The sequence below is a fragment of the Sciurus vulgaris genome (genome assembly GCF_902686455.1).
Source record: "Sciurus vulgaris genome assembly, chromosome: 5".
In the NCBI taxonomy this organism is placed as follows: domain Eukaryota; kingdom Metazoa; phylum Chordata; class Mammalia; order Rodentia; family Sciuridae; genus Sciurus; species Sciurus vulgaris.
Genome location: NC_136465.1, coordinates 162,402,627 through 162,427,184, shown reverse-complemented (window position 1 = coordinate 162,427,184; position 24,558 = coordinate 162,402,627).

Sequence of the window (24,558 nt, the reverse complement as noted above, 5' to 3'; positions counted from 1 at the left end):
TTCTTTGTTTTCTTTATTTTCCCTTGTATGTTTTATTGAGGCATAACTGGTAGACAAAAATTACACTTATTTAATGTATACATTTTGATAAATTTGTACATATTTGTGCATCTATGATACCATCATTACAATCAAGCTACTAAACATGCCCATCACCTCCAACAATTTCCTTGTATATTTTGATGGGTTCCTTTGTGTTAAGAACACTTAACATGTACCCTCTTAGCATATTTTAATGTGCACAATACTATATCATTAAGAATAGGAACTATGAGGTACAGTTCTCTAGAACTTAATCATTCTGTACATTATTCCATCTCAACATAAATTTTAGATACTATAAAGAGTAGAGATTCTTTTTAAAAATGTTGGTTTTTGTTTTTTTGTTTTTTTCTGGGAGATCTTACAAGGAATTGAGGAGTAGCACAGAGTTCTCAAAGGGTTTTGAAATCTATAATCTGGGTGCTCCACAACCTGTCGCTATGTCCCAGAGATCAGCTGGGGTGAAATTTTTAAAAGACAATTCTGATCATGTCATTTCACCATTGAAAATCTTCCAATATCCTTCCATTACACTTAGAATAAAGTCCAAACTCCTATCTTCCCTCTCACCAGCTCTCCAGGCTCATCTCTTAATTTCTTTTCTACCATGGTGGTCTTCTTTTATTTCTATGGCTCCAGAACATTCCCGCCACTTCCAATCTCATGCCCTGCTACCTGGGTTTTCCTCTGCCTGGACTGCTCCTCCTCAGCATTTTGGACCTCTGATCAACTGCCCTGGGACAACTGTTTGAAATGGGCTTCTTCCAATTACTTTCCATCCCTTTACCCAGGGTATTTACTTTATGATATTATTGCCATATAGAATCATCTTGTTTTGTATTGGTTCTCTTGTTTACGTCTCTTTCCCATAAGAATAGAATCTCCATGAAGACAGAGAATTTATCTTATACACTGTTCTAGACTCAACAAATGCATGGAAGAGAAAAAGGGATTAATGACTTTTTATTGGGTCAACAAACTGAGGCAAACTTAAAAACATTCGAATGCAGAATGCCTGCATCCTCCCTTCAGCCTGTCTACCCCACACCCTGATCCTTACCTCAATACTGCTAAGTCTCTTGACATATTATCCTAGTCCATTAAGGTTGCTGAAACAACACACACACACACACACACACACACACACACACACACACACACTTATAAGCAACAGAAGTTTATTGTTCATTTCTCACAGTTCTGGAGGCTAGGAAGTCCAGGATCAAGATGCTGATAGATTCAGTGGTGAGGGCTGGTTGACATTCTGTCGCTTGCATAACATAATGATGTTGAGTGAAATAAGCCAGTCATAAACAGACAAATATCACATGTTCTCACCCATCTGTGCAAGCTAAAAGAGTTGTCAAATAGATGTAGGGAGTAGAATAGATGTCATAGAGGCCAGGAAGGGACAGAGGAGGTGGAATAAAGACAGGTGGATAATGGGTACCAAAACAAACACCTCAGAGAGAGAAAAGTGGTTCTAATGTTATTTAGCACAACAGGGCAACTACCATCTACAACAATTCATTATGCATTTCAAAATAATTAGAGAACTTGAAGGTTCCCCACACACAGAATATTTAAGGAGATAGAAATGCTAATTACCTTGATTTGATCCTTACATTGCATATCTGCATAATAAATGACAACACTGTGCCCCATAAAACAAGCATAAATAACAAAAATAATGAAGACTGAGACCAAATCACTCAGAGGAGGAGAAATTTGATCAGAAGAGAAAAAGGAGGAGAAGTTCTTGCCAGACCCTTTTCTATTGCTGAAGATACTTGGAACCAAGGATAAGAAGGAATACTGGTCATTCAGTCCCTCAACAAAAATGCATTCAAATAAAAGCTCCATACAATGAAACCAAATTCAACATCTTAATGAATAAGGAAAATCTGAAAGCATTTTCTCTAAGATCAGGAAGAAAACAAGAATATCCACTCTTGATGCTTCTCTCACTGCCAGAGCACTTAGACAAGGAAATAAATAAAAGGAATACGAACAGTAAAGAAAAAAGTCAAATTATCACTGTTTATAGATGATGTGATCTTATACTTAGAAGACCCTAAAGGCTCCACCAGAAGACTTTTAAAACTGATACAAATTATGCAAAGTAGTAAGCTTAAAAAATCAGCATATAAAAATCAATAGCTTTTCTATGCACAATAATAAATCCACTGACAAAGAAATAAGGGAAACAATTCCATTCACAATAGATTCAAAATAAAATAAAATACCTATGAATAAATCTATCCAAGAAGGTGAAAGACAGACTGTACAAGGAAAATTACACAAGGCTGAAAAAAAGGAATCACAGAACACATTAGATGTAAAGGCCTCCCATGTTCATGGATAGCAAAATTAATATTGTCAAAATGCCCATATTACCAAGAACAATTTACAGATTCAATGCAATCCCCATCAAAATACTGATGGAAAGCTTCACAGAACTAGAAAAAAATTCTAAAATTCATATAGAAGAATAAAGAACCTAAAATATCCAAAAAATCCTGAGAAAAGAGTGATGCTGGAGACATCACAGTACCCAATTCCAAATTATATTCCAGAGCCACAGTATTAAAAACAGCATGATTGGTGGGGCTGCAAATTAGTGCAGCCACTCTGGAAAGCAGTGTGGAGATTTCTTAGAAAACTTGGAATGGACCTACCATTTGACCCAGCTACCCACTCCTCGGCCTATACCCAAAGGACTTAAAATCAGCATACTACAGAGATACAGCCACATCAATGTTCATAGCTGCTCAATTCACAATAGCCTGACTGTGGAATGTAGATGTCCTTCAATTGATGAATGGATAAAGAAATGGTGGTATATATATACAATGGAATATTACTCAGCTATAAAGAATAATAAAATTATGGCATTTGCAGGCAAATGGATGAAATTGGAGAATATCATGCTAAATGAGATAAGCCAATCTCAAAAATCCAAAAGATGAATGATCTCACTGATAAGCGGATGATGACACATAATGGGGGAGTGGGAGGGGGGCAAGAATGGAGGAAGGAGGGACTGTATAGAGGGAAAAGAGAGGTGGGAGGGGTGGGGGGGAAGGAAAAAATAACAGAATGAATCAAACATCATTACCCTATGTAAATGTATTATTATGCAAATGGTATGCTGTTACTCCATGTACAAACAGAAACAACATGTATCCCATTTGTTTACAATAAAAATAAAATTTTTTTAAAAAGCAGAAAAAAAAACAGCATGGTACTGACATTAAAAAAAAATGACATGTAGACCAATGAAATTGAATATAAGACAAAGAGACAAACTCAGCTATAGTTATCTGATTCTTGACAAAGGTGACAAAATTATATGCTGGAGAATAGACAGCTTCATTAACAAATGGTGCTGAGAAAACTGGAGAGTCTTGTGGAGAAGAAATGTGAGGCTAGATCTCTTTATTTCATCCCATAAAAAAGACAACTGAAAATGAATCAAAGATCTAGTTACAAGACCAGAATCTTTGCAAATACTAGAAGAAAACACAAGGGAAACACTTCAACATATAGACACAAGCAATATCTTCTTGAACAAGACTCCTATAGCTCAGGAAATAATACCTAGAATCAATAAATGGGATGGCATCAAATTAAAAAGCTTCTTCACAGCAAGGGAAACAACAGTGTGAAGGGACAACAGAGTGGGATAAAATCTTTGCCAGCTTCTTTTCTGGAAGAGGATTAATATCCAGAATATACTAAAAAAAATTTTTTTTAAAGTTCAATAAATAGGCATTTCTCAAAAGTAGTACAAATGGCCAACAATTACATGAAAGAAAACTCAGCATCTTTAGTTGTCAGGGAAATGCAAATCAAAACCACACTGAAATTTCATCATACTCCAGTTAGAACGACAATCATCAAGAATACAAAAAACAATAAATGCTGGCAAAGATGTCAGGGACAAGGAACTCAGACACTCTTGGTGGGAATGTAAATTAGTATAGCTACTATGATGGTAAGTATGAATGTTCCTTACAAAACTAAATGTGGAACTGCTATACAATCTAGCTGTACCATTCCTGGGTATTTATGCAAAAGATTTAAAGTCAAAATACTCTAGAGATAACATGCATACCCACATTTATAGCAGCACAATTCACTATTGCCAAGTTATGAAATCACCCTAGGTATCCATCACCGGTGATTTTATAAAGAAAATGTGGTACACATACACAGTGGAGTTTTGTTCAACCACAAAGAAGAATGAAATTATGTTATTTGTAGGAAAATGGATGGAACTAGAGAGTATCATGCTAAGCAAAATAAGTCAGACTCAGAAAGACAAGTATCAAATGTTTTCCTTTGTATGTGGAAGCTGGGAGACTGGGGGAGGGCATTATGAAGGCAGAAGGGAGCCCCTAGGTAGAAGAAGATGGTTAAGGGAGGGAGGGGGAGTAAGGAGAGGTATTAGAGATCAAAACTGATCAAATTATGTCAGATGCATATATGAATATGTCCCTAGGAAACCCTCCATTCTGCATAATTATTATGTACCAATTAAAAATAAGTGAAATAAAATAAGACAGACTTATAATCACTAAAGCTGATGATGGATATATGGGGATCTATTATATCATTATTTCTTTTTATACATGTTTGAAACATTCATAATAAAAATTAAGAAGCTGAGCACAGAGGCACACATGTCTAAACCCAGCAACTCAGGAGGCTGAGGCAAGAGAATCTCAAATTCGAGGCCAGACTCAGCAATTTGGCAAGGTCCTAAACAATCTAGTGAGACTCTGTCTCAAAATAAAAAAATAAAAATAACTTTGAATGTAACTCAGTGGCAAACCCCCTCTGGGTTCAATCCCCAGTACCCCCCCCCCCCAAAAAAAAAACAACAACAAAAAAAATGAAGATAGATGATTTCCCTCATGGGGTTGATCTATGAGTATTAAATGAAAGAAAATTGCCTGGCACAAAATCAGTGCCCAGTAAAAGTTCATGGACTTGAGTGAATTTGAAGAAGATACATTTTCAAAATGCATTCAAGTTCTACTGTGCGCTGGGCATTGTGCTGTTAACCTAATTTGATTTTGTACTTGATGCTTAATGGCAGCCTTCCTCTCCCTTCCCAGGCAGGCAGGCCTCTGTGTTAGCAACAGCGCTGCTCTCCAGCCCAGTAACCATGGTTCAGTTCCCAGGTCTGTTCTTAATTAGCTACATGACCTTGGGGATGTTTCAGACTCTCCCAGTGTTCTGTTTCCTCATTGGTAAAATGGGCATAAAAAATACCCACGCTATGTGTCTTGGATGAAATAAATTGATCCATATGGCAAGTGTGCTCACAATGGGCAGATTTCCCTCACTTCTTCTTTCATAAGCCCTTGACTTATTCTCAAGTTTCCTAGTGGCCACCACCGCCTCTGGTTTGAACAGGTTTGTTCAGGTTGGAGCAGACCCTTGTATTAAGTGGGATAAGAGTCTGAGGTAAGGTTGGTAGACACTGCCTTAAGATCTCTGATGTATGTTTTGTACTTTTGGATGATTCTAACCCAAAATTATCAATGTTGCTGTTTGCTTTCCTGTTCTATTTTCAGATGTATTACAAACACGGCAAAATCAAAGAGTAATGTCAGACTCTGGCTACCATACTGGACTTTGCCACTGCCCACAGCACTCAGCTGATGTGATCATTGATCATCACTAATGGTTGGCAAAGGTGCCAGGAGAAGCCAGTCTCCTATCCTGTTAGAGGAAGTCTAAATTGAGAACAGCTTTTGAAGGATTATTTGACCATCTGTATTAAAACTCCCAAATACATATAACTTATACCCTAGAAATTTACCCTTAAGAATTAGAAGAAAGCAGTAAGAAAGCAGAATATTTAGTAGGAAAGTATTTCACTATTTACAAAAAAAAAAAAAAAAAGGAGATGAGGGAATCCCTCAATACTCAAACAGAGAAGCATGATTAAGTAAATTATTACTATCCATAAAATAGAATTCAGTATGGCCACTAGAAATCTCATGATAAACTGAAGGAGTTTATCAACTGATGAGTAAACAGAGCTAACTATAAAACAGCATGGTGCATACTTTTAACCAGATATACCAAACGTGTAACAGTGACAATATCTGCACAAAGGAATTATGGTTGATTTTTGTCATCCTCTGTTTCTCTATACAGTATTCCCACAATTTTCTGCAATCTGTACAAATTTCTTATAGTGCTTTCAAAGGTATGGGGTATCTTTGATGCTTCTAAGAATTTAATGTGTAAAGAACTCTTTAAATAGCACCCACGACAGGAGAACAGAGCAGAGAGCAGCGACTTCTGAGAATCATGGAGACCCTAAAAGCCATTGTTACATCATCCTGGTCAGGAAAGGAGCCAAGGATCAACCTGCGGCTCTGTACCTGTTCTATAGTGGTACCCGTTTCCAGGTTACACACAAAAGTTTCCTGTGACCAGCTCCATTCAACTCAGTGCATAATGCAAAGGAAGGTCAAGACAGGAAGAAATCTTGGAAATCATGCCAATTGCTCCTCCCTTCCCTTTCCTTTGACAAGGTGTCCAAGCTCAGAGAATCCAAGGGAGTGGTCTTGGGTCACAGAGCTAGTGATGCTGTTTGTAGCACCATGGTCTGTGGTAAGTGCATTGGGGTGACATGATGAATGGGAAGAGATTATGACAGATGGATAACATGTTCATTTGGAACAAGGTGGTGTGTATAAAAAACTGTGTCAAGACAAAAAATTATTCTCCTGAAGAACACAATGCTTGTTTCAAGGAATACAGAGATAAGTTCATTTGGAGTTGAAGTTGAGGCCTTGGGGCCATGAAATGGTTGGTGCCAAGTCTTCTGGGAGTGGTTAGAGTTCTCTGCACAAAAGGAGAGATTTCTATTTGTTCCTGAAAGAGGGAGAGATGGGGAAAGAGGGAAGAGATGAGAAATGTTGATTATGAAATGTTGTTGAGTAGGTCAGGTTTTGTGAGGCTCATGAAATAATACCTGAATTTTCTGTCCAAGTTGAGTAAGCCAACCAGCTCATCCCAGTTTGCCCAGGATTTTCCCAGTTTCAGTTGCAATAGTCCTGCATTCCAGGAACTTCTTAGTCCTGGGCAAACTAGAGAGGTTAGTCATCCTGGGGTGACATGTGCAGTTAAGAGAGATAGAAGCCTCATCTAACATCTGGATTACAAAATAAAGTTTCAAAAATCCAAGTCACCATCAAGTTTTACAGAACAGTGTCAAGTTTTGCAATAGGTTAAGCACCCTAGGATAAAGAACATCTCTTCCCACAGAAAAAGACTGTCTATTTCTCCAAAGTCACTAACTAACCCTCATCAAGACTTTTGAATCCTTTATGAATGTGAGAAGCTTTATTAGAAAGCTCCTCTCTTGCTACTCTTGTGCCATGCTGATCGGGCAACTCACCAAACCTCTGTAATATATGTAGAAATACAACTTCCATAAATAAAACCAAACCACTCTATGTAAAACACTGAGGTTTAAATGAGTTCATATGTGTAATGATGACTTAAAAATAGTTTCTCTGGATTTGGCTGGTTAGAACTGCTGTTTGGATTTCTGTTCCTTTTTTAAATCCTCTGAAAATATGTTAATATTGAAGTCAGAAGAAGGACCAAGGTAAAAATTCAACAATCGTAGTGGTAGACCAGAAGCTGATCCTTACCCATAGAAAGGGATGACATTTCCTCTCCCAAGTTTTCTTACTTCTTCTCTTCCAGTCCACTGTAGACCCACGGTTACCAACACCCAAACCGTGCTCCAGAGGATAAGTCAGGCCAGGGGGGAATAATTGTGCCTTCCTCCTGGTCATTCTATTAAAGTCCCCTCAGGCTTGGGCTCAGCAGATTATCGTGGCCTTTCTCATGGTACTCTAGCAGATGACATGGTAAGATGGAATAAGTGGAGATGATAGAAACATGGGTTAGGAGGACCTATTCCAGTGAAAGGGGTCTAAGTGTTCTCAACCCTCAATGATAATAGAATCGCCAAGATTATTGGTTAAAAAGAGGTGCCTGGGTCCCATTACAAACATTTTCAATCTCCAAGTATACATTTTTAATAGGCACCTGACTGTTTGGGCTGTTCCAGTTTATAGTCAGGGTGGAAAACCTTGAGCATAGCATACATGGGCTACAGTGGGTCTCAGGTGGGTGATGCTGAGGTCTCACCTGGAGAAAGGATGCTGCTGTGGTTGGGAGCACAGGTTCTGGAGTCAGGAACCTGGTTTGGAAATCCAGCCCTGCCTCTATGAAACTGGACAAATGATTTGGCCTGAGTTCTCACTTTTCTCAACATACATTGATGATCAAAATGGGGTCCTTTATGTTTGTTGTGCATGAAAACAGAGTATTTGTAAAACACTTAGCAGCACAGAACAAAGCACACAGTAAATAGTTAAAAAACAAAAAAGAAAAGAAATGTCATTATTTCTAACCAGCCACTCAATCCTCTGTGAACCTCAGCATCTTCATCCATGGAAGACAGTGCAATCGGAAAAGTCCATCTGTAAGTCTCAATTGAGACTGTTGCACTCTACGATTGGGTAGGTTGTAAAGCAGGAGTTGGCAGACTTTTCCTAAAGAGGAACAGATAGTGAATCTTTCCAGGCCATCTGGTCTCTGTCACAACTACTTGACTCTGCTGTTAAAATGTAAAAGTAGTCATAGACAATATATAAATGAGTCTGTGTGACTGTGTTCCAATAAAACTTTATTGACACAAACAGTGGACCAGATTTGACCCTGAACTGTAGTTTATATACATATAAAGGATGAAAGAAGATAGGTTCCTTACATTCTGTACTAGTCAGAACTACTGCAGTGATGTGTCTTTTCCCAGATACTACACTTCTAGAATATACTGAAGTACAAAATGTTAAGTAAGATATACCTGAGTTAGCTTATATTTTTAAAATAAATCTCCCATCATTCATGTTCTTCTTACAATGAGAGCTTAGGCCCATGTTTCCTCCCATTGACTCTAGACCAACTTGAGTATGCACAAGTGGCGCTAGGTGACTTTGGAGCTAGGATGTAAGTAGTACAGTTTCCACCTGGTTCTCGGATAACTTTTGATATTATAACATAGATACCATGCTATAAGGAATCTCAGGTCACCTAGTGCAGAGAATCACCAGGAGAATAACTGGTATGCAGCACAAAATTGCCAGTCATGTGAACAGACCATTTTGTAAGCACTAGACAAGCTGTCCCAATAGGGTGGAGCAGAACTGAAAGATCCTGCTGTGCCTTCCCCAAATCGAAGACTCGTGAACCAAATAATGATGGGCTTTGCTTTAAGCCATAATTTTGGGAGTGTTCTGTTATAGAGCAGTAGATAATTTGAAGAAATCTTGGTACTGGGAATAGGATGTTTCCATAAAAAATGTGAAATATGTGGCATTGACTTTGAGATAGTAGGCAGAAAACTAAAAGAACTTGAGGAGATGGTTAGTGAAGACTATTAGAAAGGAAAGTGAACCAAATGTTAGTCAAAGCTACAAGAAAAGGTTCTTGTGTTATAAGTGATAGAAAATTTGGCAATCCATTCCCTGGGGTAGCATGTCCAAAAGGAAATGTACCTAGAAAATTTGATGATTTAGCTAAGGGGACTTCCAAGAGGAATACTGGAAGAGCCATCTTGCTTATTCTCGCTGCCTATGATAAAATGTGAGAGGAGAGAGATGAGCCCAAGAACAAACTGTTACGCACAAATGAGCCAGGATTTTCTAAATTGGAAAATAAAACTCTTTCTAATTCCAATCCTCTCCAAGATTTTCAAATCTACAAATGGTTTTAAGGCAAAGATGATTAAATACAGGGTGTGACTATGAATTCCTTTGTTAAGATTTCAAAAATATTTAAGGTAGTGCCTCAGAGATGTGTTCAAATACATCAACTCCTAAGGATGTGAGGAAGATAGTTCACTAATCCTTTCAATTAAATGAGAGGGATTACTAGCATCTTAAGGATAATATCCTTCAGAACACTCACAGGGAGCCACAGATAAAGAAGAGCTGATGTCAAATAGGTTTATGGGTATGACTTTTTGTCTAATACAAATATATCAATATGATTCATAGAAAACCCAGGGTGCTTTTAAGAGAATTATTCTGGTGAATAATTGTACACCAATTTGGAGTACAAAGAATAAAAACTATACAAAATGAAGAGTACTTTAGAAATGGATGTAGAAAAAGAAAATTACCCAACTGCAAAAATAGAAGATGAAGGATAATGCAGAGTATGGACCCAAGAGTCAGAGCAGAACCAGAAGCATGGGGAACCATTCCCAAGGAGGAGAATGAGCCCTAATCAAGGAACTAACAGCAATGCCAGGCTGGAATTCCAAATTATTATGGTCCCATAGCAGTTGTATATTTCTTATTTTCTTCCTCTTTGAATGTGTGTATAGGGGTTCTTCTATGACAGTTCCACATTGTATGTTAGATGTGAGAGGAATAAGTAGCTTACCTCTTTAGTTACTGGTCTTCAGAATTGTACTCAAGTGGTTGTACCTGACAATATAATGGAATGAGATTTGGGGAGTCTAGTATATTGAGTATATTTTGCATAAAGATGCATATGAATTATTGTGACCGGAAGGCAGATTATGGAAAATTGTGTTTTCCAAAAATAGTCATAACAATAGCTTCATTTTCACATTTTCTCCTTACTATGCAATACTGACACCTGTCTTAACCTGGTTTGTGCTGCTATAAGAGAATAACTGAGACTGGATAATTTATAATGAATGTAGAGTTATAATGAATCCATTTCCATGATAATGGAATTAATCCATCCATGAGGGCAGGGTTCTATGAGCCTAATCACCTCTGAAAGGCCCCACTTTTTGATACTGTTAAAATAACAATCAAATTTCAACTTGAGTTCAGGAGAGGACAAATAAAAGCAACATCCCTCTATCGAAATGCTCTGTGACTTCCAAGGCTAGGTCATGAATGATGGTACAGCTTCTGCCTAGCTGTATTGGGGTGCTCATCTCTTGAACCAAACTCCTATGCTGTGAGAAAATCCTCTTGAAGAGAGGTCCATATTGAAATTGCAGACCACACCAGTGAGCTGGAAGTGGAACTTCCAACCTTAGATGACACCCTAGCTGACACTATGTGAAGCAGAAATTAGTTGTCCTCACTGCACCATGTTCAAATCACAAGTTTACTATCTAAAGAAATGACTGTTACTATTTAATCCATTAATTTCTGGGGTGGCTTTGCACAAAGCAATAGATAGGGGAACACTCAGCAGAGCTCACATTGGAATAGACATCCCTGCCTCCAAAATCCATGTTTACAGTTGACGCAGAATGCAGTACTGACCAGATCCCCATATAGGATGGAAAGACTTACTCCCTCAAATGCTGCAACTGTCACCCATGAGCAGTTCTCAGTACAGGCCTCTAGAGTAACTGCCCTTGGCTGAAAAGGGCCACCTGGTCACAGTTATGACCCCTTCCAGGGCAGTCTGCCTCCAATGTCAGGTTGATGCAAAGATATAAAATCTGGCCTCTTTCCCCCAACTGGGGCCAGCCCTAAGGGACTGCCCTGACCTCAGAGCTTTCTGCAGGGTCAGCTAAGGCCTTGTTGCTACTGCACCAGTGCCTAACTTCTCTTTTTTCTAGTCTGCTTCTTTCACTTCCTCTACAGGTGCTGATCCTGAGCAACCTCCTCCAAATGTCTGCACACTCATCTCCACTGAGGAGTCTTCTCCTTGAGGAGATACCTGCAACACCACTCTAAATTATGATTAAAATAGTAAGAGTGAAATGAGATGGTCACAAAGGTGGGACCCAATGGGAAAAGGGTCCACCCACTGGGAAAAGGGTAGAGAGAATTTCATCTGTGAAAATAACTTATTAAATGTATACTGCATATTGGGAATATAAAGACAAGACTATCTTTGTCTAGAAAAGTTTGTCCTCCAATAAAGGACATAGGAAAAGAGACATAAAAACACAATACAGTGAAATAATTACCATAAGAAGGAAGGATTCTAACAGGACTGTGGGAACCCAGAGGGTGCATATCTCTGGGCTTGGAAATAAAGAAAAATGTGAGTTGAATGTAAGCATCAGTAAACATTGATGAAAATTCAAAAATATAGGAACTGCTAAATTATACAAGTTGATGGACTGTGAAAGGCTTTGAAATCCCTGGTTAGTGGAATGCATTTTACTTTATTGGAAAATAGAGTAATATTGATGGATTTGAAGAAATGGGTCATCAGAGGTATATCCACATTTTAGAAAAATCACTATGGCCACATTTTGGAAGATAACTTTAAAAGTGGCTTAAGCAAAGACCAGAAGAGCATTCAGGGTTGCTACTGCAGTAATCCAAATGAAAATTACAACTTTTGTCATCCTTCTTCAGTGGTGCCAAAAGAGAGAAATTGGGAGTCTGTACCTCTACCCCTACTGTTTACCAAAAATGAAACCTTCTAATCTGGGCATTCTATGTTGAATGTGGCTGTCTGTTCTGATTAAGCTGAGCAATTAGTTGATTAATCCCATCCTCCACGTAGAGGCTGAGGACGCAAGAGAAACAGCAGAAGTTCTATGGCTTCAGAGGGCAAATTAGTTCCTCTGCCCCAGGACTCCAGAGAAAGCACTAGTTCCTCAAAATGAAGGTCTATGATTATTAAGCAGATGTGTGACAAGCCAATGTCCAGCCGACTGCTGAGACCCTCTGGGCACCCGCAGAAGTGGCTCTCCTGTCCCAGAGTGCCTTCAACACCTGAGGGACTTTCCTCAGGGATGAGGACATTTCTACTAGCAACAATTATCAAGAACATCTAAACTGGCTTGAGCCCAAATTTATTGCTTGTGTTTGTTTTGACATCTGTCAGCTACCATGTCTTTGGGTCAGGAGGACCAGGAAAGCAGAGATGTTTGAACAATGCAATAGGGAAAGAAGCCTAGAGTAAATTACTTTTATAATTGTCATGAAACAGAATGATCCCAGCATGGAGCATCTAAGAGCTCCAGAAAATTGCTCTAGCCTTTTGGGCTTTAATTCCCCTGGATTAGAAAGGTGAGGGGAGAGGGGATGGAGGTAGAGGAAGATATTTGTGTTAAAAGGGCACGGAGGAGTAGGTTCTTTTTCTGACCTTCCACCTTCTACCATGTGAAAAGTAAAAAGGCTTCCCCAGACGCTGATGCCTTGATCTTAGATTTCTCAGCCTCTAAAACTGAGCAATACCTTTCTGGTTTTTATAAATTAGTCGGTCTCTGGTATTCTGTTATGGCAGAACAAAATGGATTAAGACAACCACTTATCCTCATACTTTTGTCTTAGGGTCAAGCTCTGAAGAAGAGGTTCCCTTCACAAAAGTTACAATTCAATTCCTGCAAAGATGTCCATTCCCCATCCCATCCCAATTCCATCACCACTCCAACTTACCATGTTTATTCATTCATTCATTCATTCACTCATTCATATGCTCATTCATTAAATAAATTTCTTCTTTTTTGGACATTTTCCTGGCTCCTGGATACAAACAAACACTATTGATCACATATACTATCTCCATTACCTGTAATCTCTCCACCTTTAAGTTGACATCCGTCTTAGTCTATGACAAAGTAACTGAGGCTGAAAACTTTATAAAGAAAAGAGGCATCAGCTCTTAATTTGGGAGGCTGAAAGTCCAAGATCAAGTGCCTTCTAGCTGAGTCATAACACAGCAGATGGCATAATACGGCAGAAGTGTGTATGTGTGTGTGAGAGAGCGATTATGTGGCAAGAAAGGAAGCAGAAGAGTGAGCCAAGAAGGCCAAACTCACTTTAGAACAACCTGTTCTCCCAGTAACCAATTCAACCCCTTGAGACCTAAAGCCCTTCTGCAAGACAGTCATGAACTGCTTCCAGGTGCAGTGGCTCCCATAATCTAATCACTTCCCACTAGGCCCCACCTCTTAAGATTCCACCAACTCTCAATACCATGACACTGGAGACCAGTCTTCCAGTATAAGCCTTTGGGGGACAAACCATTGCAACACCTAAACTACTTTCAAGGAAGCAAAGTCCAATACCATTCCACTCAGAGCAAAACACTTAAAATATATAATCTTAACTAAAGCAGCACACGAACAAGGAGTTCCAACAATCTGTAATCAACAGTATCAACACTGATTATCCAGACCTTCCCAGTTTTTCCAAGGGATGGGGCTGAAGAGAACAAGAGATGTCAGACCTTTGAAGTGAGTCGAGGCGACCTGGATAAAAACATAATCTTCAGAAATTTTGCATGTTGATCTACACCAGAGTCTAATCCAAGACAAAGAGAAACTGCGTACCAAGCAATTTTGTCACTAGGCTACAAAGGCTCTGCTTTCATGATTTATAGACATGTTTTTGTTTTTCAGACTCCCTGTTTTCATAGTAAAGAGCTTATTCCCAGAGCACTCGTTAATGGAGGTATTATTGTCTTAAAAAAATAAAAAGAACGAAAGAAAGTCACCCCTAGCCTGAACAAATCCCACAGTCTGACTCTAATCCAGGGCTGCCGGGCACTGCTGGGGAAGTCTCTCCACTCTGAAGTTTGGATTCCAGCTACAGCTGAGCCCCGGGTGCGCTGATTAAAATTTGTGCTTGTTCATGGTCGACACTCTTCTTTTCTCTCAGCAGCTCTTTCAAATTTTTTCCTCTCTCTTTAAACTGACTGCTCTGCTTCTTTCTCCTTTGCCCCAAGTTCATGAGCCTATTTTCTATTTTAAGGGGAAACAAATGGAACCATCCAAACCTGGGGCTCCTCCAGCCATAAGCCTCTCCACATCTGCATTTATCCCCTGCTCTTGATTCCCGGCCCCTCCAAAGATGGACCTCACTTATTATTCCTGATTCTTTCCCAACTCATTATGCTAGCTTTTACCTCTCTTCCCTCCTGGATCTTCGGCTTCATAGAATTTCACTGCAGTTTTTTGACACCATCAAATAAACCTGCTCAAATTTCTTCCTTCTCTCAATGGAAAGGTTTCCCTATGACTCTCTCTTGCGGCCTTCCTCTTCTCCTCATTTCCTTGATAATTTCTCATTTGAAGGAATCATCTCTTCTCTCTGCTCTACCTTATTTCCCTCAATCATTCCTAACTCCCTGCATTTTCTTCTACTCAACACAAGGTAGACCCTTCTCTACTTTTCCAAGTTTGCAGGTCAAATAAACCCTTTTCTAATCTCAGCCTTACTCAAAATCCCAAACATCAGTGGTTGTCAAATGTAAAAAATTAATATCACCTGTGAACTTATTAGACCCTTATTGGCTCAAACCAATACCTGCTGGGAGTGGGGCCCAGGAGGCTATTTTAGTAGGTCCTCCAGGTGACTCTGATGCACGACTTTGAGTTTGAGTCCCATATTGCTAACCTCCCCACTTACTTTTCGAAACTCTTTCTTCACTTGTTCTCTAATCTACTTTTTAGCCTTGCCTTTTGCCTTTCAAGCTATATCTTTTTTGTGTCCTATCATCCATTCACCCATTAAATATGGTCATTCCTCATGGTCTGTTCTTACACTATCTCTTCTGTTCATGGGACTTCTCTATTCACGCCCTGTAGTAGCCAGCAGTGGCTCATGCCTGTCATCCCAGCGGCTTGGGAGGCTGAGACAAGAGAATGGAGAGTTCAAAGCCAGCCTCAGCAATGGCAAGGCACCAAGCTACTTAGTAAGACCCTGTCTCTAAATAAAATATAAACTAGGGTTGGGGATGTGACTCCGTGTTCGAGTGCCCCTGAGTTCAATCCCAAGTACCCCCCCCCAAAAAACAAACAAACAAACAAACAAAAACACAAACCAGGATTCTTTCAGTTGTACATGGCTGAAAACATGATTCAATTGAAACAAAATTAAACAAAAGATAGAATTTATTCATTGCTGTAACATGCTCATCCTAAGCCAGGATCTTAAATAAGAACATCAGGATTTGGCCTTGTTTCTATTTGAGTTGACATTATTTTCAATCTAGGTTTCCTTGTGTGGTCCCTTGAAGCCCCAAGAGTACGTGCTCCATTCATCTATTGAAGGGTATCTGGGTTGGTTCCACAATCTAGCTATTGTGAATTGAGCTGCTATGAACTTTGATGTGTCTGCGTCACTGTTGCATGCTGATTTTAAGTCCTTTGGGTATAAACCAAGGAGTGGGATAGCTAGGTCAAAAGGTGGGTCCAATCCAAGTTTTCTGAGGATTCTTCACACTGCTTTCCAGAGTGGCTGCACCAATTTGCAACTCCACCAGTGATGTGAAAATATGCTTTTTTCCCCATATCTACACCAACATCTATTATTGTTTGTGTTCTTGATAATAGAATATTATTCAGCCATAAAGAAAAATAATATTATGGCATTTGCAGAGAAATGAATGGAATTGGAGAATATCATGCTAAGTGAAATAAGCCAATCCCAAAAATCCAAAGGCCAAATGTTTTCCCTGATAAGTGAATGATGATTTATAATGGGGTGGGGAGGGTTGGGGGGTGACAGAAGAATGGAGGAACTTTAGATTACATAGAGGGAAATGAGAGGAAGGAGGTTATGAAAAATGGTGGAATGAGACAGATATTGTTACCCCAGGTACATGTATGATTACACAGATGGTATGAGTCTACACCGTGCACAACCATAGAAACAAAATGATGTACCCCATTTGTGTACAATGAATCAAAATGCAGTCTGTGAAAATAAAAAAAATAATTAAAAAACGAAAGAGTACATGCTCATACCTCCAGGCTTTTCTCATTTATGTTCCCATTCTAACTAACTGTCATTGCAAGCACAGTAGCATATGTTGACTTTTTAAAAACTGAGTCACGTTGCCAACCCTAGAGGTAGACATGAGGTCAGTCTTGCCCAAAAGGACATTAATTTATTCAAAGTCAGTACCTGAAGGTTCCAAGTTTTGGTTTTAATTCTGAAGTATAGCAGTGAATAACAAAATAAAAGTTTCTAGCCCCTGGAACTGACATTCCAGAGGGGATAAACATAATAAACAAAAAAAATAAAAACAGATAAACAAATAAGCTCATAAATATAAGCATAAGTGAATAAGGTGATAGAAATAAATCAGCTGAAGCAAGAACAGGGGTTGATTCCCCAAGAATATCAGGATGGTGCTAACAGAAGGATTAATGGATTCTAGGTAGGCAAAAATCAATATTCACTATAATTCCCAGGTTATTATGGTTTGGATATGAGGTGTTACCCAAAAGCTCATATATGAGACAATGCAAGAATGTTCAGAGGTGAAAAGATGATATAATGAGAACTGTAACTTAGTAGGATTAATCCATTTGATGGAGTAATAACTTCAATGGATTAATGGGTGGTAATTGAAGGCAGGTAGGGTACAAATGGAGGAAGTAGGTTGCTTGGGGTATGCCCTTGGGGATTGATTATATTGTCCCTGGATCCTTGAACTCAAGCTCTCTCTGCTTTCTGACTGTCATGAACTGAGCAGCTTTCTCTGCCTCACCCTTCCACCATGATGTTGTGCCTCACCTTTGGGCCTAGAACTATGGAATCAGTTGCCTATGGACTGAATCTCTGGAACTATGAGTCAAAATAAATTCTTCTGCCTCTCAGTTGTTCTTGTCACATATTTTGATCACAGCAATGAAAAGCTGACTAACAGGTCTACACCTTTAACTATCATATCCTATTGTCCATTGGGCCCTGTCACTTAATATGGAAATCAAAATGCTCAACTTGCTTCCATCTTTAAATAAAAAGTCTTTCCCTGTTATTCCTTCTAGCTAACTTATTTCAAAGTGAAATTAGTATATTTCTTACTTTTTATTTCCTACTCAGTTTGCTTTTTCTCAAAAAAAAAAATATATCTAGTAGGGGTCCATATTTTCTCTCCATTCCCACACCTTGGGGATAACTAATAATAAAAGATAGTTGAAATGGAATTTACAAAAATAAGAATGGAATTAAACCACAGGGATTATTTTTGAGAAGACTAAGATAGGAGCGTTGTTGGTGAAGGATGGTTGGGATGGAAAGAAATGAGATTATTGGAGAAGAAATTACTTTCCTAACAAGGTTCCTCCATAGAAATACTCTGGGTAAAATCTTAAACCTAGAAATGAATTAATTTGTCCATGTCTTCCAGTTACCACTGATAGTTTATGAGATAAGCAAAGTTGATTGTCTGGTTTCCCCCACCAAGTTTCACTCACTAAATCCTGACAATTCCACTTCTTAGATATTTCTGGAATTCATCACCTTCTGGACATTCCTGTGGCTACATCTTCAAAGTCCATGCCCCATCATATCTTATTTGAATCTCATCTGAATCCTATCCAACCTTCTTGTTTCCAATCTTGTCCTCTCCCCCAATATTCACATTATTTCTGGAAAGTTCTTGGATTTCCAGGTAGTACTGAATGATGACTTGATATCTCTGGTCAAAAGTCTAAAGTGAAGCCATTCAGCTTGATTATGTGTTTTCTCCAGCTTAACTGCTCAGTTGTAAGACATGGACAAGATGTATCCACAGAGGATGGAATAAGCAATGGGTCATTGACTCTAAGTTGAGTAAATGGGGCATGAAGGCACAGGGATAGTGAAGCATGATAGAATCAAAGAATCGGTTACTGCAATGGGACAAGGAACAGTTGGAGTTGAATTACTAGAAATAAGATGGAAAAACAGAAGAAGGTATGAAGGGAGTAGGATGCTTGAAATGGAAGTGATGCAGTTAACAAAGTCTACGATAAGAGAATGGAGGTGGATAGCTAAGGCAGGGAGGGGTAACAGAGGGTTGGCTGCAAATAGAAGCTAGGTTGTCAGATGGACTGTCCATACCGATGCTAATATACTCAAGAATGATAACAAAAGCAGTGCTAGAAAGAAAGACTGTGATCTGGACAAGAAATTTTTAATGACTGGAGGGGAATGTCAAGAAGGACAATGGATCATGGCATCAGTGGGATAGAAGGTGGTACATTCTGATAGCTTGTGCTCCAGAGGAGCTGGAACCAGAGTGATTTAGGGAAAAGGAATTAAAAAAATCATCTGAAATAGGCAATAAGAAGGAAATTATTTTACTGGAAATAAGGAGGAACTTGTCCATCATCTCTAGACCCCACTGGCATTAAATACCAGAAGAAAAAAAAGTAAACAGCCCTCACAGAGAAGGTTGGGAAATGTCAATAGGTATATAGTTTGGGGAGTAAAATAAAATGAAAAAACGGGGGATTCTGATGATGTGCTATGAGTTCCATAGGGCACCATAGAGGGGCTGGGGGAGGGGTACTGTGGTGAAGCTGGATTCAGAGATGTGCAGGACAGTAGAGAGAGTCTCCATGATGGATGGAAAGAGAAATCCAAAGCATGTAGGATTAGTCTGTATGGTCTTTTAGAAGGAAGTGAGAAACCATTTCTGACTGTTGTTGCCGCCTGCAGCAACAATCCCGCAGGGAATTTATCGGAGGCGGACTGGGAATGAACTACTTCTATTATCTTTTTCTGGTCTGCTTTCTTGCTTGCTTGCTTGTTTGCTAGTTTATAGAGGAAGAGAGGCATGCTTGCTTTTAGAGGTACTATGCTTTCAGAAAGGCTATGCTTATCAGAGAGGCTATGCTTTCACAGGATCTATTTCTTAGAGCTCTGCTGCTTCTTCTTAGAGGTGCGTCCTGCATCCTGCATCCTAGAGGTGCGTGCTATCAGAGGTGCTTCTTAGTGGTGCATCCTGTCTGTGTACTGCGTCCTTCATTCTGTGATCTAGAGGTGTGTTCTCCTCTGAGGTGAAGAGAATGTCTTATATACACTAAAGCAGCCAATCAGCTTAGGATTAAGTAGCACGATTGGAGCGCGCACCACGATACCAATCAAGAAAGAATGAGGAACATCCGTTGACCACTAGCGCAGAAGAGACATCAACCAATCAGGCAAAAGGTCATAAGAGATCACGCCATGTTAACACTAAAAATGCGCCACCTCTTGGCCCAACATCAGCCGCCATCTTAGAGCTGCTTAAACATGTCTCTACAGACCGTAACCTTCTTTGTGACATGAGCCCCAGAAGCAGTTGTCAGTAATGAGGTGGGACCTGTTGGAAGGCAACATAGTCTTGCTAAAATGTATGGGATGCTCGGTTGGTCTTCTGTGGAACCCAAAGCAATTCATATTGAGCTCCCAGTGAATTTTGACACTTTCAGGGACTATTTTTCTTTTAATTTTTTAAAAATTATTTTGTTCTAATTAGTTGTACATGACAGTAGAATGCATTTATACATTTTGATAGAGCATACATAAATGAAGTAAAATCTCTCATTTTTCTGATTATACAAATTGTAGGAAGGCCATTTTCCTGAAGTAGGCCAAAGGGTGGGATTTTGAGACTCTGCATCTTGCCTCCTCTGACCCATGTTCATTATGTTCCCCATTTCACTCTGCTAATCACCTAGAAAGTTAATATAACAGGACAAGGATTACAGTGGCAACTGTCCCACCATCAAATAACCACCCAAGAATGGTGTTTGATACCATATCCCTCTAAAGTATAGCTAGTAAATATGACAGAAGGGTCAATGTGACTATTTATGATTTGAACTAAATTTCAGAAAGTTAAATTCTTTTGGCTAACTACTAAGACTTAATATTGAAATTTGGAGTCTACTTTGAATTAATGAAAAAGATAGTGAAGTTTATAGCAGATGGTACTTCCTAAGGGCTTTGTTAGTCGTCTCACTTCTCAATGTTTAAATAAACTTCAGAACACCAAAATTCATTTTGAAACTTGTCACCCAGACCTGGACCCAAATCTTCCACCAAGAACAGGTCATCAGGAAACTCCATGCATGGATGACACCAGTGTGATAGGTTCCAAATTGGAGAAATTTGTAGGTTAGTGGCTTGTATTCAGTACTTACAAACACCTTCATACTGATACATCTACCCCATTAGAACTTTTCTTATACTCAATCTGCAAGCTGAGTATTGATATTCTAATTTTATGGGGAAGGAGATTCCCAGAGGGAATATCTTGCCCAAAGTCACACAGTCAGTGATGCAACTGGAATTTCAACCCCAGTCTATCTCAACCTAGGGTGATAGATAGGAAAGCTATCTATCATGGAACTATTCTGTGACGCTCCTAGGAAGTAAACTCAGGTCTGCTCTCAACCTCCATGACACTTATTTTGGAGGAAAGTCATTTGCTCTTTCCAACACAATGCTTTTCACCCTGTACCTGGATCATCTTGAAGCTTGTCCCCATCACTACCCCAATCTGTTTTTAACTTTCTTTCTTTTAATGTTGCCTCTCCTTTCTGAAGTGAAAAACCTAGAAGTGATTTTCCCAGTCAGGTGCCCACCAATGTGCCCCAGAAACCATCCAAGTTTTCCTTTGCTTTTTCCATTAAGTGTCATGCTAGTGACCATATGTAGCAAAAATACCTATTTCTTCCTCTTTGCTTTCTTGGCCATTTGAGATGACTGTACACCATTATTCGGCACATTATCCGGCACCAGATCTCCCTTTCTCCATTTCCATGAGGTATCAAGTGAACAGGCACTTGGACCTGAGATTATGTCTAACTAAGGTCCTTTCCAATTCTAAAATTCCACAAGTCTATCAATACTATACCCTTGATCCTTGTTTTGAAACATGGTCCATTTACCCCTGGTAGCAGACCTGTGCTTTCTTTTGCTTCATCCTAACTCTTCCCAGCAAAAATATGGGTAGCAATTATTTTAAATATTAGATTTCCATTAGATAACCACAGTTTCTTCTATGATTTTAGGTAACTGGATCTGACTGCAACCATGGAAGATGGTCATGATTTTCTGTATTTGCAATCCAAGATTCTGAGTACCCAGTAGTAAGAGAAAAAAGGTGACATCGACTAGCCTTTTGGGCTGAAGATATGTATTTATTAAGAGCCTCCTGCACTTCTAGATGTCTGCAGATTGTTTCAGACACTATTTTGGCTATTTACCAGTTGAGCTTTGTCTACTAAAGTTTCAGATTCTCCATGATTATTCTCAAATAACTATCTACCTCTGTCTAACATAATTTCACTTTAGTTCTGTAAGATAAATTCTTTTCCTGCTAAAAGACTAAAACTACCATGATTTTAAAGAAATAGAAATTAGTTAATCCATAGCAATAGGTAATCCACCAAGGATTCATTTTCTAAAGGATCCTAGACTCAAAGAAATCAGAGCTACATGACAAACATCAGAAACCCAGTTAATCCACTTGCTAGGTCACTGATGGTGAAATCACACTAGAACATACAGGTGTGGAGTTTTATTCCAGTTTTCTTTCTGTTATACCTGCTTTTAACAGGCACATTTCTCCCCACCCCACCCCAAGGAACATGCTTTATTTCTTTCCTATTGGAATCAGACATTCCAATAGGAAAGTAGGAATTCTAAGCCTTGATGAATTAATTCCCTTGTTCTCATAGTGGTCATTTGAAAAAGTTCAACAAAACCATCCTGGTGGCAAGGGGAAGGAGAGAAGAAGTGGCAGTTAGAAGGGGCCGTGGACTCAGAAGGGGAGAAGTGCCATTGCATCATGTGATGGTGGGGTGACACAGGAGAGGGTGCTGATCAAGAATTCACAAGAGGGGAAGAACTCCTGGAGAGAGCCTTGAAGAGACAAGGAGGTTCAGGGCAAGACTGGTCTCAGTGAGGCCAACAGTGGACATTGTCCCTGCGAACAGGAGGCAAAACAGTGTACCTGGAGTCAAGGATGGGCACAGGTGAATGTTTTGGGGGAACTCACAGAGGACTTCCTCTGGCAGCTTCTGTCTCTATCATAAAACAGAGGTCAAGTTTTCAGCTACTAGTGAGGATGGTGGAGGAGGGATTGGAGAAGTAGGAGAGGAGATGGGAAACAACCTTCTGCAAGGGTTGGCGAGTGAAATAGAGATGGTTTTCAGGCCACTGGAAGGACCCCCTTTCCCTTCTTTGTCCACCACAGCTATGGGCACATAAGCAATCATCACATAACTTAGAAATTGATCGCATCTTATTCGATTTAACACTTTAAGGGTATATCATCTTTAATTTCTTTGTATTTAAAAGAGTCCCCTACATAAGATAAAAACTTCTCCAGGTCATAGATACTGAGGTCATGATTAGGAAGGCCACCATGGAAATACAAATATCCATACCAGGGAGTGGTGGGGCCACTTGAGAAGACTTCCCATGTGCTTACTCTACTGTCCCCTGGAGGCACGATGGGACCGTACCTGGCTCTTGGCAAAGACACCAGAATTTTTACCTGAAGCACATAGATGAGTTAATTAATTTGTTCACTCATTTCTCAAGAATGTTTAGGTATTTATTAAATTTCCCACCTTTGTGTTTTCAATTTATGGAAACTACAGTTTCTGTTGAGGAGAACATTTGATTCAGCTGTAGTCCTAAGTTTATTGTGCCAGATAAGAGGTTTGGGGCAACTTGAGACTTTAGTTTTTGGCATTGCTTCTTGAAAATATGATTATTATAAAAAGTAATTTTTTAAGAAACCACTAAGGATTTAGTCCAGGGGCACTTTACTACTGAGCTACATCCCAGCATTTTAATTTTAATTTTGAGACAGGGTCTCACTAAGTTCCTGAAGGCCTTGCTAAGTTGCCAAGGCCAGCCTCAAACTTGTGATCCCCGTCTTGACCTCTGGAGTCACTGGGATTACAGCCATGCACCATTGCACCTGACTATAAAAACTAATTTTTACATGTTCGATTTGTTTTTTTTAATTTTAAAGAATGACTTTTAGATTATTGTATTTTTAATCGTATTTCAACCGAAATTATCAACTGTCAAATCGAGCCTGCTTCCTACCTGCATTTAAAAAAAATGACTTGAGTTTATGTTGTTTAGTTAAAATCCACAGCAACCACTTTCCATTTGTGCTCCTAGGAGCCCTCTTTTCAAAGAAAATCAATGCCATGATCAATTAACTCATGTACTGGGTAGAATTATACAGGTGGCAGAGAACGATATCACCGGAAAAATGCAGGTGAACATAAAGGGATTGAGGACATTGTCCCAAGATGTGGCACCTTGGCATTTGAGGAAACAGCAGAAGCTTCCACCCTTGTCCTGAGAATCAAGTGAAAAGACCCTTAGGTAAAATGTGCCCTCCCTACTCCCAGAGATAGACAACTCCGAAAGACAGGCCCCGCCCAGTTTCCCCCAGGCCCCGCCCAGTTCCCCCCCCCACCGTCACCATTGGATGGCACATTTTGTCCTCCACGACTGCCCACTCTTCATCAAACCTAGCAGAAAGGTCCTCACACGCACTGTCCTCGGGACTTTGTTTCCTTATACAGGCCCCCGTGCCAGGCCAAACTAATACTTAAAAAAAAAAAAAAAAAAAATTGTGTGCTTTTGTCTTGTCAATCTGTCTTCCGTTATAAGGGCCTCAGCCATAAACCTAGAATAAGGGAGGAAAGGATATTTTTTTCCTCCCCTAGAAGAGATCAACAAATATGTTGTTGGCTGCTGAAAGACAACGGAA